The following is a 13,620-nucleotide window of genomic DNA, read 5'->3' as shown; positions in this document are numbered from 1 at the left end:
GGGGGCATGGGTTTGATCCCTGGTCAGGGAACTAGATCCCACAGGCCACAGCTAAGAGTTCGCATGCCACAACTAAAGGTCCGTGTGCTGCAACCGAGGCCTGGAGCAGCACCAGATAATAAAAATGTTTGTTTTTTTTTTAAAACACATCATCGAAAAGACCACAAACAAGTGTTGGCGAGGATGCGGAGAAAAGGGAACCCTCCTGCACTGTTAGTGGGGATGCAGATTGGTGCAGCACCTGCCTAACGAAATGCAGAGGTTTCCCAAAAACTACCATAGGATCCAACAATTCCACTCCTCAGCATGTATGCAGAAAAAATGAAAACACTAGCTAGAAAAGATACATGAAACCCAATGTTGATGGCAGGACTGTTTCTAATAGCCAGGAAACGAAAGCGACCTGAGTGTGCCTCAACAGATGGTGGAGGACGCGGATGTGGCATCAACAGACAATGCTACTCAGTCCTGAAAAGAATGGGGGTTTGCCGTTTGCAGCAACTCGGAGGAAATGGTGCTCAGTGAAATGAGACGGAAAGACAAATGCTGCAGGAATTCACTTCTATGTGGAATCTAAAAGACAAATGAACAGAATAAAAGGAAACAGATACAGAGAACAAATTCGTCGTTACCAGTAGGGAGAGGGAGGTGGGGAGGGGAAGATAGGGGCAGGGGATGAAGACGCATTAAATTTATAAGCAGCAAGGCTACATTGGATTCCCACGAGGCACAGTGGTAAAGAATCTGCCTGCCAATTCTGGAGACGCCAGAGGCGCAGCTTTGATCCCTGGGTCAGGAAGATCCCCGGAGAAGGGCATGGCAACCCACGCCAGTATTCTTGCCTGGGAAATCCCATGGACAGAGGAGCCTGGCGGGCTGCAGTCCATGGGGCTGCAGAGTCAGACACGACTGAGCGCGCACACACACACACACACACACACACCAGGATATGCTGTACAGTGCAGAGCATACGGCCAATAGTTTGCAATAACTATAAACGAAGTACAACCTTTTAAGATTCATGAATCACTATGCTGTACACCTGAAACATAAAATTGTAATTCAGCTCTACCTCAATTAAAAAAAAATATCACCCCTCTATAACCTGCCAATTGAGAAACCTGTATGCAGGTCAGGAAGCAACAGTTAGAACTGGACATGGAACAACAGACTGGTTCCAAATAGGAAAAGGAGTACGTCAAGGTTGTATATTGTCACCCTGCTTATTTAACTTATATGCAGAGTACATCATGAGGAATGCTGGGCTGGAAGAAGCACAAGCCGGAATCGAGATTGCTGGGAGAAATATCAATAACCACAGATATGCAGATGACACCACCCTTATGGCAGAAAGTGAAGAGGAACTAAAGAGCCTCTTGATGAAAGTGAAAGAGGAGAGTGAAAAGGTTGGCTTGAGGTGAACATTCATAAAACTAAGATCATGGCATCTGGTCCCATCACTTCATGGCAAATAGATGGGGAAACAGTGGCTGATTTTATTTTTCTGGGCTCCAAAATCACTGCAGATGGTGACTGCAGCCATGAAATTAAAAGACACTTACTCCTTGGAAGGAAAGTTATGACCAACCTAGACAGCATATTAAAAAGCAGAGACATTACTTTGCCAACGAAGGTCTAGTCAAAGCTATGGTTTTTCCAGTGGTCATATATGGGTGTGAGAGTTGGACTGTGAAGAAAGCTGAGTGCCGAAGAATTGATACTTTTGAACTGTGGTGCTGGAGAAGACTCCTGAGAGTCCCTTGGACTGCAAGGAGATCCAACCAGTCCATTCTAAAGGAGATCAGTCCTGGGTGTTCATTGGAAGGACTGATGCTGAAGCTGAAACTCCAATACTTTGGCCACCTGATGCAAAGATCTGACTCATTTGAAAAGACTCTGATGCTGGGAAAGATTGAAGGCAGGAGGACAAGGGGACAACAGAGGATGAGATGGTTGGATGGCATCACCGACCCGATGGACATGGGTTTGGGTGGACTCCACAAGTTGGTGATGGACAGGGAGGCCTGGTGTGCTGCAGTCCATGGGGTCACAAAGAGTCGGACATGACTGAGTGAACTGAACTGAATTAAAGAAATAAAAACAGCTTCACTGCTTAGCAACGGGAAGAACTGACAACACTTCAAGAAATTCCTCTCCATTCTCCAGGGAACATTGTGATGGCATCTCTGAAGATGCAGACAAACGACAAACATCTGCTTGGTGAAAACGACATTGGATGATGTGAACATTGGTTTAAAAGGTACTTTTTGGTGTGAATGAAATCCTAAAGTTTTCTGCGTTAAAAGTAGACTTTATGAGGCCTTCCCCGGTGGTCCAGTAACAGTTAAGAATTCACCTTGCAAGACAAGGGATACTGTGCGACCCCTTTGTCCGGGAAGTTCCCACAGGCCCTGGAGCAACTAAGCCCGCACACCACAAGTACTGAGCCTGTGCTCTGGAGTCCACAAGCGGCAGGTACTGAAGCCCGAGTGCCCAGAGCCTGTGCTTCACAAGAGAAGCCACTGCAATGAGAGGCCATCGGACCACAGTGAAGAACAGCCTCACTCGCCACAGCTGGAGAAGACACACGTGCAAAGATCTACCACAGCCAAAAATATAAATAAATCAACCTTTAAAAAAAAGTTGACTTTATGATCTTAGAGCTATGTTGTTTCCTTGGGTGACAGATTTTTTTTTTTTAAGTGCCTCTACTAAACAAAGGTTAAGGTCTAATGAGTTTTAACATTAATTCCTATTTTCCTAAATTTTATATTGTATTCCAAAACTGAACTTAAAAGAACTGAAGTCATGCAAACTTGTTTTTCAACCACAATGGAATGAAATTGGATATCAATAACAAATTTAGAAAATTAAATGTGTGGACATTAAAGATCACATTCCTACACAAAAATCTTTTACAAAAGAAAGTATAAAATATTTAGAGATAAATAAAAATGAAAACTATAATTATATAATAACTAAACACCTATGTTAAAAAGTAGAAAAGTAAATAGACAAGTCAATAACATTCCACCTTAAGAAACTGGAAAATAGAAAAGCAAATTAAGCCCAAAGCAAGCAGAAGGAAGGAAATAAAGATTCAGTTAAGTTCAGTTCAGTTGCTCACTCATGTCCAACTCTCTGCGACCCCATGAATCACAGCACCCCAGGCCTCCCTGTCCATCACCAACTCCCGGAGTTCACTCAAACTCATGTCCATCGAGTCAGTGATGCCATCCAGCCATCTCATTCTCTGTCGTCCCCGTCTCCTCCCACCCCCAATCCCTCCCAGCATCAGACTCTTTTCCAGTGAGTCAACTTGTCGCATGAGGTGGCCAAAGTATTGGAGTTAAAATAAGTCAAATGGAGAATATTAAAACCACAGAGAAAAATCAAGGAAACTGAATGTTAGTTCTTTGAAAAAATTAGACTGATTAAGGAAAAAGAATACTCAATTACTAATATTAGGAGCAAGACAGGAGACAGTACAACCAAACTTACAGAAATTAAAAAGAACTGGAAGGGGATCTATGAGTAACTGTATGTCAACGAATTAGATAAGAAACATGAGATGAGCTAATTCCAGGAAAGAAACTAGTTAAACTGACTCAAGAAACAGACAAGTTGAACCCTGTAAAGAGAGAATGGGTCAGCAATCAATATTCTCACAAAGAAAAGTCCAGGACCACTGGCTTCACTCAGGAGATTCTATCAGATCAGTACCTTCATAAATACTTCCAGGAAATAGATGGAACACTTTCTAACATTCTATGTGGTTTTTCCCTAATACCAAACACACACACACACATATCACAGCAAAAGGAAACGATAGATCAATATTCCTTATTAATATAAGCATAAAAATTGCACACCATGACCAAGTGGGATTTATGCTATGAATGCAAGGTTAGTTCAAACTTAGTTCATAGATGGCTTTGCTAACCAAAACAATCAATGTAATATGCGATATTACATTGTGTATAATACAATATAATACATAATATTGGTAAAATAAGAATAGAACCGTATGAGCATCTCAAATGTAGAAAATGCACTTGAAAAAGCTAACAGCCATTGTAATGAAAACACCCAACAAGCACGGGAGAGAAGGGGTTTCTTCAACTTGATAAAGGTCATCTCTGAAAACCCCACAGCTAACATCAGAAGGAGCAGTGTGAAAGCTTTCACCCTAAAATCAGGGACAAGAGAAAGATGCTTATTCTTGCCACATCCATTCAACATTGTATTAAAAGTTCTAACCAGGACAGTTACGTAAGAAAAAGAAAGTAACTACTCAGCAAGAAAGAAATAATGAAATCTCGCCATTTGTGACAATATGGATAAACCTCGAGGGCATTGCACTGTCAGAGAAAGACAAACACCCTATGGTCTCCCTAACGTGTGAGATTCAAAATAAAACCATGAAGCTCACAGACACAGAAAACAGATTGGTGGTTTCCAGAAGTGGGGGTTGGGAGGAGTGGTTGAAATGGATGAAGGGGGTCGAGAAGTATAAACTTCCAGGTATAAAATGAGTGGGTCATGGGAATGTGATGTACAGCAGGGCAAATATAGTTAATGGTGTACTGTATGTTTGAAACTTGCCAAGAGAGTAGAGAAGGTCGCAAGATACAAAATCAAGACACAAAAATCAATTGCATTTCTATACATTAGCAATAAACAGTCTGAAGATGAGATTAAGAAAGCAATTCCATTTATAATAGAATCAAAAAGAATGAAGTTGCTAGGAATAAATTAGCCAAAGAACCGCAAGACTTGTGCACTAGAAACAGAACGCTGCTGTGAGAAATTAAAGGCACCTAAATAAACAAAGACACTCACATGGACGGCGGCCCCGGCGGCGCAGACGCGACGCGAGAGACGCCGGCCCCGGCGGCGCAGACGCGACGCGAGAGACGCCGGCCCCGGCGGCGCAGACGCGACGCGAGAGACGCCGGCCCCGGCGGCGCAGACGCGACGCGAGAGACGCCGGCCCCGGCGGCGCAGACGCGACGCGAGAGACGCCGGCCCCGGCGGCGCAGACGCGACGCGAGAGACGCCGGCCCCGGCGGCGCAGACGCGACGCGAGAGACGCCGGCCCCGGCGGCGCAGACGCGACGCGAGAGACGCCGGCCCCGGCGGCGCAGACGCGACGCGAGAGACGCCGGCCCCGGCGGCGCAGACGCGACGCGAGAGACGCCGGCCCCGGCGGCGCAGACGCGACGCGAGAGACGCCGGCCCCGGCGGCGCAGACGCGACGCGAGAGACGCCGGCCCCGGCGGCGCAGACGCGACGCGAGAGACGCCGGCCCCGGCGGCGCAGACGCGACGCGAGAGACGCCGGCCCCGGCGCAACGAGCCACGCAAAGAGGTGCGGCCGTGAGGAGCTACCCCACGCCTGAGGCCAGGGCCGGCGGCCGAGAGGAGCTACCCCACGTCCAACAGGTGGTGGCTGCGCGGGCGCAGGAGGGCCGAGAGGAGCTACTCCACGTTCAAGGTCAGGAGGGGCGGCCTTGAGGAGATACCCCTCGTCCAAGGTAAGGTACAGCAGCTGCACTTTGCTGGAGCGGCTGTGAAGAGATTTTCCACGACCAAGGTAAGAGAAACCGAAATAAGACGGTAGGTATTGCTAGGGGGCACCAGAGGGCAGACAAACTGAAATCATAATCACAGGAAACTAGCTGATCTAATCACATGGACCACAGCCGAATGTGGTCCCCTGGAGAAAGGAATGGCAAACCACTTCAGTATACTTGCCTTGAGAACCCCGTGAACAGTAACAAAGGGCAAAATGATAGGATACTGAATGAGGAATTCCCCAGGTCGGTAGGTGCCCAGTATGCTACTGGAGCTCAGTGGAGAAATAACTATAGAAGGAATAAAGGGATGGAGCAAAAGCAAAACCAATACCCAGTTGTGGATGTGACCAATGATAGAAACAAGGTCCGGTGCTGTAAAGAGCAATATTGCATAGGAACCTGGAATGTTAGGTCCATGAATCAAGGCAAATTGGAAGTGGTCAAACAGGAGATGGCAAGAGTGAACGTCGACATTCTAGGAATCAGTGAATTAAAATGGACTGGAATGGGTGAATTTAACTCGGATGACCATTATATCTACTACTGTGGGCAGGAATCCCTTAGAAGAAATGGAGTAGCCATCATGGTCAACAAAAGAGTCCGAAATGCAGTACTTGGATGCAATCTTAAAAATGACAGGATGATTTCTGTTCGTTTCCAAGGCAAACCATTCAATATTACAGTAATCCAGGCCTATGCCCCAACCAGTAATGCTGAAGAAGCCGAAGTTAATCGGTTCTATGAAGACCTACAAGACCTTTTAGAACTAACACCCAAAAAAGATGTCCTTTTCATTCTAGGGGACTGGAATGCAAAAGTAGGAAGTCAAGAAACACCTGGAGTAACTGGCAAATTTGGCCTTGGAGCACGGAATGAAGCAGGGCAAAGGCTAATAGAGTTTTGTCAAGAGAATGCACTGGTCATAGCAAACACCCTCTTCCAACAACACAAGAGAAGACTCTACACATGGACATCACCAGATGGTCAACACCGAAATCAGATTGATTATATTCTTTGCAACCAAAGATGGAGAAGCTGTATACAGTTAGCGAAAACAAGACCAGGAGCTGACTGTGGCTCAGATCATGAACTCCTTATTGCGAAGTTCAGACTTAAATTGAAGAAAGTAGGGAAAACCACTAGACCATTCAGATATGACCTCAATCAAATCCCTTATGATTATGCAGTGGAAGTGAGAAATAGATTTAAGGGACTAGATCTGATTGATAGAGTGCCTGATGAACTCTGGACGGAGGTTCGTGACATTGTACAGGAGACAGGGACCAAGACCATCCCCATGGAAAAGAAATGCAAAAGAGCGAAATGGCTGTCTGAGGAGGCCTTACAAATAGCTGTAAAAAGAAGAGAGGCGAAAAGCAAAGGAGAAAAGGAAAGATAGAAGCATCTGAATGCAGAGTTCCAAAGAATAGCAAGGAGAGATAAGAAAGCCTTCCTCAGTGATCAATGCAAAGAAATAGAGGAAAACAACAGAATAGGAAAAACAAGAGACCTCTTCAAGAAAATTAGAGATTCCAAGGGAACTTTTCATGCAAAGATGGGCTCGATAAAGGACAGAAATGGTATGGACCTAACAGAAGCAGAAGATATTAAGAAGAGGTGGCAGGAATACACAGAAGAACTGTACAAAAAAGATCTTCACGACCAAGATAGTCACGATAATGTGATCACTGACCTAGAGCCAGACATCTTGGAATGTGAAGTCAAGTGGGCCTTAGAAAGCATCACTACGAACAAAGCTAGTGGTGGTGATGGAATTCCAGTTGAGCTATTTCAAGTCTTGAAAGATGATGCTGTGAAAGTGCTGCACTCAATATGCCAGCAGATTTGGAAAACTCAGCAGTGGCCACAGGACTGGAAGAGGTCAGTCTTCATTCCAATCCCAAAGAAAGGCAATGCCAAAGAATGCTCAAACTACCGCACAATTGCACTCATCTCACACGCTAGTAAAGTCATGCTCAAAATTCTCCAAGCCAGGCTTCAGCAGTATGTAAACCGTGAACTCCCAGATATTCAAGCAGGTTTTAGAAAAGGCAGAGGCACCAGAGATCAAATTGCCAACATCCGCTGGATCATGGAGAAAGCAAGAGAGTTTCAGAAAAACATCTATTTCTGCTTCATTGACTATGCCAAAGCCTTTGACTGTGTGGATCACAATAAACTGTGGAACATTCTGAAAGAGATGGGAATCCCAGACCACCTGACCTGCCTCTTGAGAAACCTGTATGCAGGTCAGGAAGCAACAGTTAGAACCGGTCATGGAACAACAGACTGGTTCCAAATAGGAAAAGGAGTGCGTCAAGGTTGTATATTGTCACCTTGCTTATTTAACTTATATGCAGAGTACATCATGAGGAACGCTGGGCTGGAAGAAGCACAAGCTGGAATCAAGATTGCTGGGAGAAATATCAATAACCTCAGATATGCAGATGACACTACCCTTATGGCAGAAAGTGAAGAGGAACTCAAAAGCCTGTTGATGAAAGTGAAAGAGGAGAGTGAAAAGGTTGGCTTGAAGCTCAACATTCAGAAAACAAAGATCATGGCATCTGGTCCCATCACTTCATGGGAAATAGATGGAAAAACAGTGGAAACAGTGTCAGACTTTGTTTTTTTGGGCTCCAAAATCACTGCAGATGCTGATTGCAGCCATGAAATTAAAAGACGCTTGCTCCTTGGAAGGAAAGTTATGACCAACCTTGATAGTATATTAAAAAGCAGAGACATTACTTTGCCGACCAAGGTCCGTCTAGTCAAGGCAATGGTTTTTCCCGTGGTCATGTATGGATGTGAGAGTTGGACTGTGAAGAAAGCTGATCGCCGAAGAATCGATGCTTTTGAACTGTGGTGTTGGAGAAGACTCTTGAGAGTCCCTTGGACTGCAAGGAGATCCAACCAGTCCATTCTAAAGGAGATCAATCCTGGATGTTCATTGGAGGGACTGATGCTAAAGCTGAAACTCCAATACTTTGGCCACCTCATGAGACGAGTTGACTCACTGGAAAAGACTCTGATGCTGGGAAAGGTTGGGGGCGGGAGGAGAAGGGGACGACGGAGAATGAGATGGCTGGATGGCATCACCGACTCTGTGGACATGAGTTTGAGTGTACTCCGGGAGTTGGTGATGGACAGGGAGGCCTGGCGTGCTGTGATTCATGGGGTCGCGGAGAGTCGGACACGACTGAGCTACTGAACTGAACTAAATAAACAAAGACACTCACATGGACGGGAAGACCTAATACTGTTAAACTGGCAACACTAAATTCCTCTACAGATTCAGTGAAATCCCTATCAAAATTCCAACTGCTTTTTTTTTTTTTTTGCAGAAATAGATAAGCCAGTCCTAAAATTGATATGAAAATGCAAAGGAGCCAAGTTAGACAATTCAATCTTGAAAGTGAAAACAAAGTTGCAAGGTTCACACTTTGCAGTTTCAAAACTTTGCAGTTTCAAAACTTTGCAGTTTCAAAACTACAGCAGTCAAGACGGAGGCTCTCTGATCCCCCCTCTGGGGCTGCCTGCAGGGGGCTGTATGCTTGGGAGAGGCTGTGCAAGTGATAATGAGTCAGAATGGTAGATTTTGTGTGTATGCATTTGTCTGCTGTAATTTTTTATATATACTAAACTTACTGCAAGTGTACAGCTCATTTCTGTTGTAAAACATCATTAAACCATTTTCCAAGTGTAAAGAAAAGATGATAGTGTCATATTGGCATAAAGAAAGACATATGGATCAATGGAACCAAACTAGAGTGCAGAAATAGACCCTTACATCTGTAATCAACTGATTGTCAACAAGGATGCCAAGACCATTCAATGGGGAAAGAATAGTCTTCTTAACAAATGATTCTGGGACAACTGGATATTTCATGCAAAGGCATCAAGTTGGATTCACCAAAAACAAAACCCAAAATGGATTAAAAGAACAGAACTAGATTGAAGCCCCACAAATATAAAACTTTCAGAGGAGACAAAACTCATGATCCCGAATTAGGCGGTGATTTTGTAAGATATGACACTAAAAACACAACCAAAGAAAAAAACAAACTGGAAAACTGTGTACTTTAAAGAACACTACCAAGAAAGTGGAACAGGCGACTCACAGAGTGGAGACAGTTTTCACAATTCATTTTTGTGATGAGGGTCTAGTGCCAGAATAGATAAAAACCCTTAAAATTCAACAGTAAAGAGACAACATCATTTAAAAATAAATAGGCAAAGGATCTGAACAGACATTCCCCAACAGTATACTAATGGTCAGTAAGTACGTGAAAGATATTCAATATCTCATTAATCATTGTGGTTTAGTCGCTAGGCCGTGTCTCTCTCGTGACTCCATGGACTGTAGCCCCGCAGCTCCTCTGTCGGTGGGATTTCCCAGTCAGGAACGCTGGAGTGGGTTGCCATTTCCTTCCCCAGGAGATCTTCCCAACCCAGAAATTGAAACTCTATCTCCTGCATTGACAGGCAGATCCTTTACCACTGAGCCACCAGGGAAGCCCCCATTAATTGTTAGGGACGTGCGATCAAACCCATAATGACATACCACTTCACAACACTAGAAAGGCTATAAGGGGAAAGAATGGAAAATAACAAACTGATGAAAACGTAGAAAAATTGGAAACCTATATTGCTAGTAGGGATATAAAGTGGTACAACCACTGTGGAAAACAGTTTAACAGTTTCACAAAATGTTAACCATAGAGTTACTATATGATTCTGCAATTCCATCCCTAATTAGACACCTGAGAGACCTGAAAACAAGGACTCAAGTGTTCGTACACAATATTCATCACATCATTATTTGTGGCGGTCAAAAATTGTAGAAGCAACCCATATGTCCATCAGTGGATGACTGGACAAGCAAAACATGGTATATCCACATAATGGAATGTTATTTAGCAATAAAAAGGGATGAAGGACTGATACCTTAGCCGCCAAAACACTGCGCTGAGTGGAAGCAGCAGACACAAAAGGCCACAAACTAGTATGATTCCGTTCAGACGAGAGGTCAGGGCAGACAAGTCCATAGAAACACGAAGGAGACTAGCAGTTGCCAGGGACCGAGGTCGGGGGTGAGGCAGGGGAGCAATGTTAGCAAGTATACGGTTTTATTTGGGAAATAAAAATGTTCCCAGATCAGTGCCTTTTGCACAGCCTTGTTGAATACACTAAAAACCACTGAATATTATGCTTTCAAATGGTCAACTTTATGGTATTTGGATTATCTCCCCATTTTTTAAAATGTACATATCTTCAAAATAGAGAAAAGTGGTAACATGTTTAATTGATCCAAAGGAAGGAAGGAATGAAAATGAAAATAATAAACATACTTGATGTGGCTTTTATTTCAAAGTATTAATAATATATTATGTGAAGGTAGACCAAAGGCTTGTGTGAAGAAGTCTAGATGTATGTACATGCTCTTTACAAATAAGATCTAAAAAGTTGCCGGTAGAAAGGTAGAAAATATGTACTATGTAAATACTAACTGCAGTCCCCTCCCCCAAAAAAACAAGACAAAAAGCAAAACTGGTAGCTGAATTAACATCAAAATATTTTTTAAAATAAAAAACATGTTGGAAAAAGTGTTTCTTCATAATGAAGTCTAGTTACTTCGAGACTCAGTGGACTCAGAGTTTTACTAAAAGATGAAGGTTCCAAAGGTGTGCACCGCCTCACCTATCCTCAGTATATAAAGGAAAACTTGGTGTCGCCAGTACAGAAATCAGACAAGTGCAACACCGTTAAGGGGGGTTGGGCCCAAGTCTGCAGCTGATAGACTCTGACCTTCTTGGGTCATCAGTGGAAGTGGGACATTCAGTCACGTTAACTGGTTTTGTGTTTTATTTTTGCAAGTTTCCAAGTGTGAGTATAGAGACTCCTGAAGACCCTGATGCTGGAAAAGATTGAGGGTGGGAAGAGAAGGGGACGACAGAGGATGAGATGGTTGGATGGCATCACCGACTTGGTGGACAATAGGTTTGGGTGGACTCTGGGAGTTGGTGATGGACAGGGAGGCCCGGCGTGCTGCAGTCCATGGGGTCGCAAAGAGTTGGACACGACTGAGCGACTGAACTGAACTGAACTGAAATTTCCTCCCAAGGACCCCACCTCACACTCTCTAGTTATCCCCTCCCCTTTCATGGGGACCTGACCAGAAACTTTTTAAACAAATGGAAAGTGGCAGAAGGGACAGATTGTCGCTTCTGAGATCAGACTGGGAGACGCCTGCTCTTCCTGCCTCTTCCTACTCACTCTGGGGAGGCCAGCTGAAGCTCTGGGGCCCTGAGGCCCACCAGCCGAGGAACGGGGGTCGTTTCCACCACAGCCAGCGAGGACGCGAGGCCCTCAGATGAGTAGAGCCCCCAGGAGCCAGCCTGGATGAACTCCCTCCCCAGCTGAAAAGTAAGGAGACCAAGCTGGTGACAGACCCCTGGCCTGAGGACCCAGATCAGCAGGATGACGTGCGTCCGGGCAACTATGAGATCATACGCTTTGGTGGTTGATAAACACCCCCTGAAGATCAGCCTCACAGTTCACCCTGGTCCTTGACAGATCCATCCCTACACAGACAGACAACAACGTGGGCTCTCAGCTGAAGCTTTCATGTTAACGTGCTGTCTATTCTCTGCATTTAAGCATCACCTTATAAAGGGACTGGTACATAGATGGTTTTATGCCTACACAATGGACTGCAGGGCAACTCATAATGTTGGGAAAACTCGATTTTTCAGGTAAGAAAACAGACTTAGGGAGGTTACATGATTTCTCCAAGGATACCTCCTCATAAGTACTGGAGCCGATGTTTGACAGCCACCAAACCACACCGTGATGGCAGAAAGTGAAGAGGAACTAAAGAGCCTCGTGATGAAGGTGAAAGGGGAGAGTGAAAAGGCTGGCTTAAAACTCAACATTCAGAAAACTAAGATCAGGGCATCTGGTCCCATCACTTCATGGTAAATGGATGGGGGAAAAGGCGGAAACTGACAGATTTTACTTTCTTGGGCTCCAAAATCACTGCAGATGGTGACTGCCACCATGAAATTAAGACACTTGCTTCTTGGAAGAAAAGCTGACCAACCTAGACAGTGTGTTAAAACACAGACATCATTTTGTCCGTATAGTCAAAGCTACAGTTTTTCCAGTAGTCACATACGGATGTGAGAGTTGGACCATTAAGAAGGCTGAGCACTGAAGAATTGATGCTTTTGAACTGCGGTGCTGGAGAAGACGCTTGAGAGTCCCTTGGACAGCAAGGAGATCAAACCAGTCCATCCTAAAGGAAATCAACCCTGAACCTCTGGACCCTGACTGATTTCTAATATTGTGAGCTTCCAACATGAGTTTGAGTGAACTCCGAGAGTTGGTAATGGACAGGGAGGCCTGGCGTGCTGTGATTCATGGGGTCGCGGAGAGTCGGACACGACTGACACAATTGAGCGACTGAACTGAACTGAGCTTCCAATATTGTGTAAGCTCCAACACCTGATGCAAAGAGCCAGCTCATTGGAAAAGACCCTGATGCGGTGAAAGATTGAGGGCAGGAGGAGGCGGGGATGACAGAGGACGAGATGGCATCACCGACTCAATGGACATGAGTCTGAGCAAACTCCAGGAGATACTGCAAGACAGGGAAGCCTGGTGTGCTGCAGTCCTGGGGGTCGCAAAGAGTCAGACACGACTTAGTGAACAACAACAAATCACACCCAGGATCAGGGGCCTGCCCCTCATTGTCCCCAGGGCCCTGCAGACCCGAGTCCAGGCGCGTAACTGGGGAGGGGGAGGAGCCGGGAGCACCTGGCCTGTCACATCCTCCGCAAACGAGCAGCTGAGAACCGACTCGATTTTACCTGCAAACAGATGTGACCGTGACGCTGATCGCCTCTTGACGTTTAGAAACGTTTGTGTACTCGGATGTGTGCCATCCCTTGCTCTCCACACTTCTGCTGTAGCCCCTGAGTCAATGAAGTCAGTTTTTAGATCTTTTGTTATGTAAACGCTTGCTACTCATGACCTTGAAC

The sequence above is a fragment of the Moschus berezovskii genome, chromosome 23 (genome assembly GCF_049115385.1).
Source record: "Moschus berezovskii isolate FMDL1 chromosome 23, NW_MosBer_1.0, whole genome shotgun sequence".
NCBI lineage: Eukaryota > Metazoa > Chordata > Mammalia > Artiodactyla > Moschidae > Moschus > Moschus berezovskii.
This window is presented reverse-complemented; position numbering follows the sequence as displayed.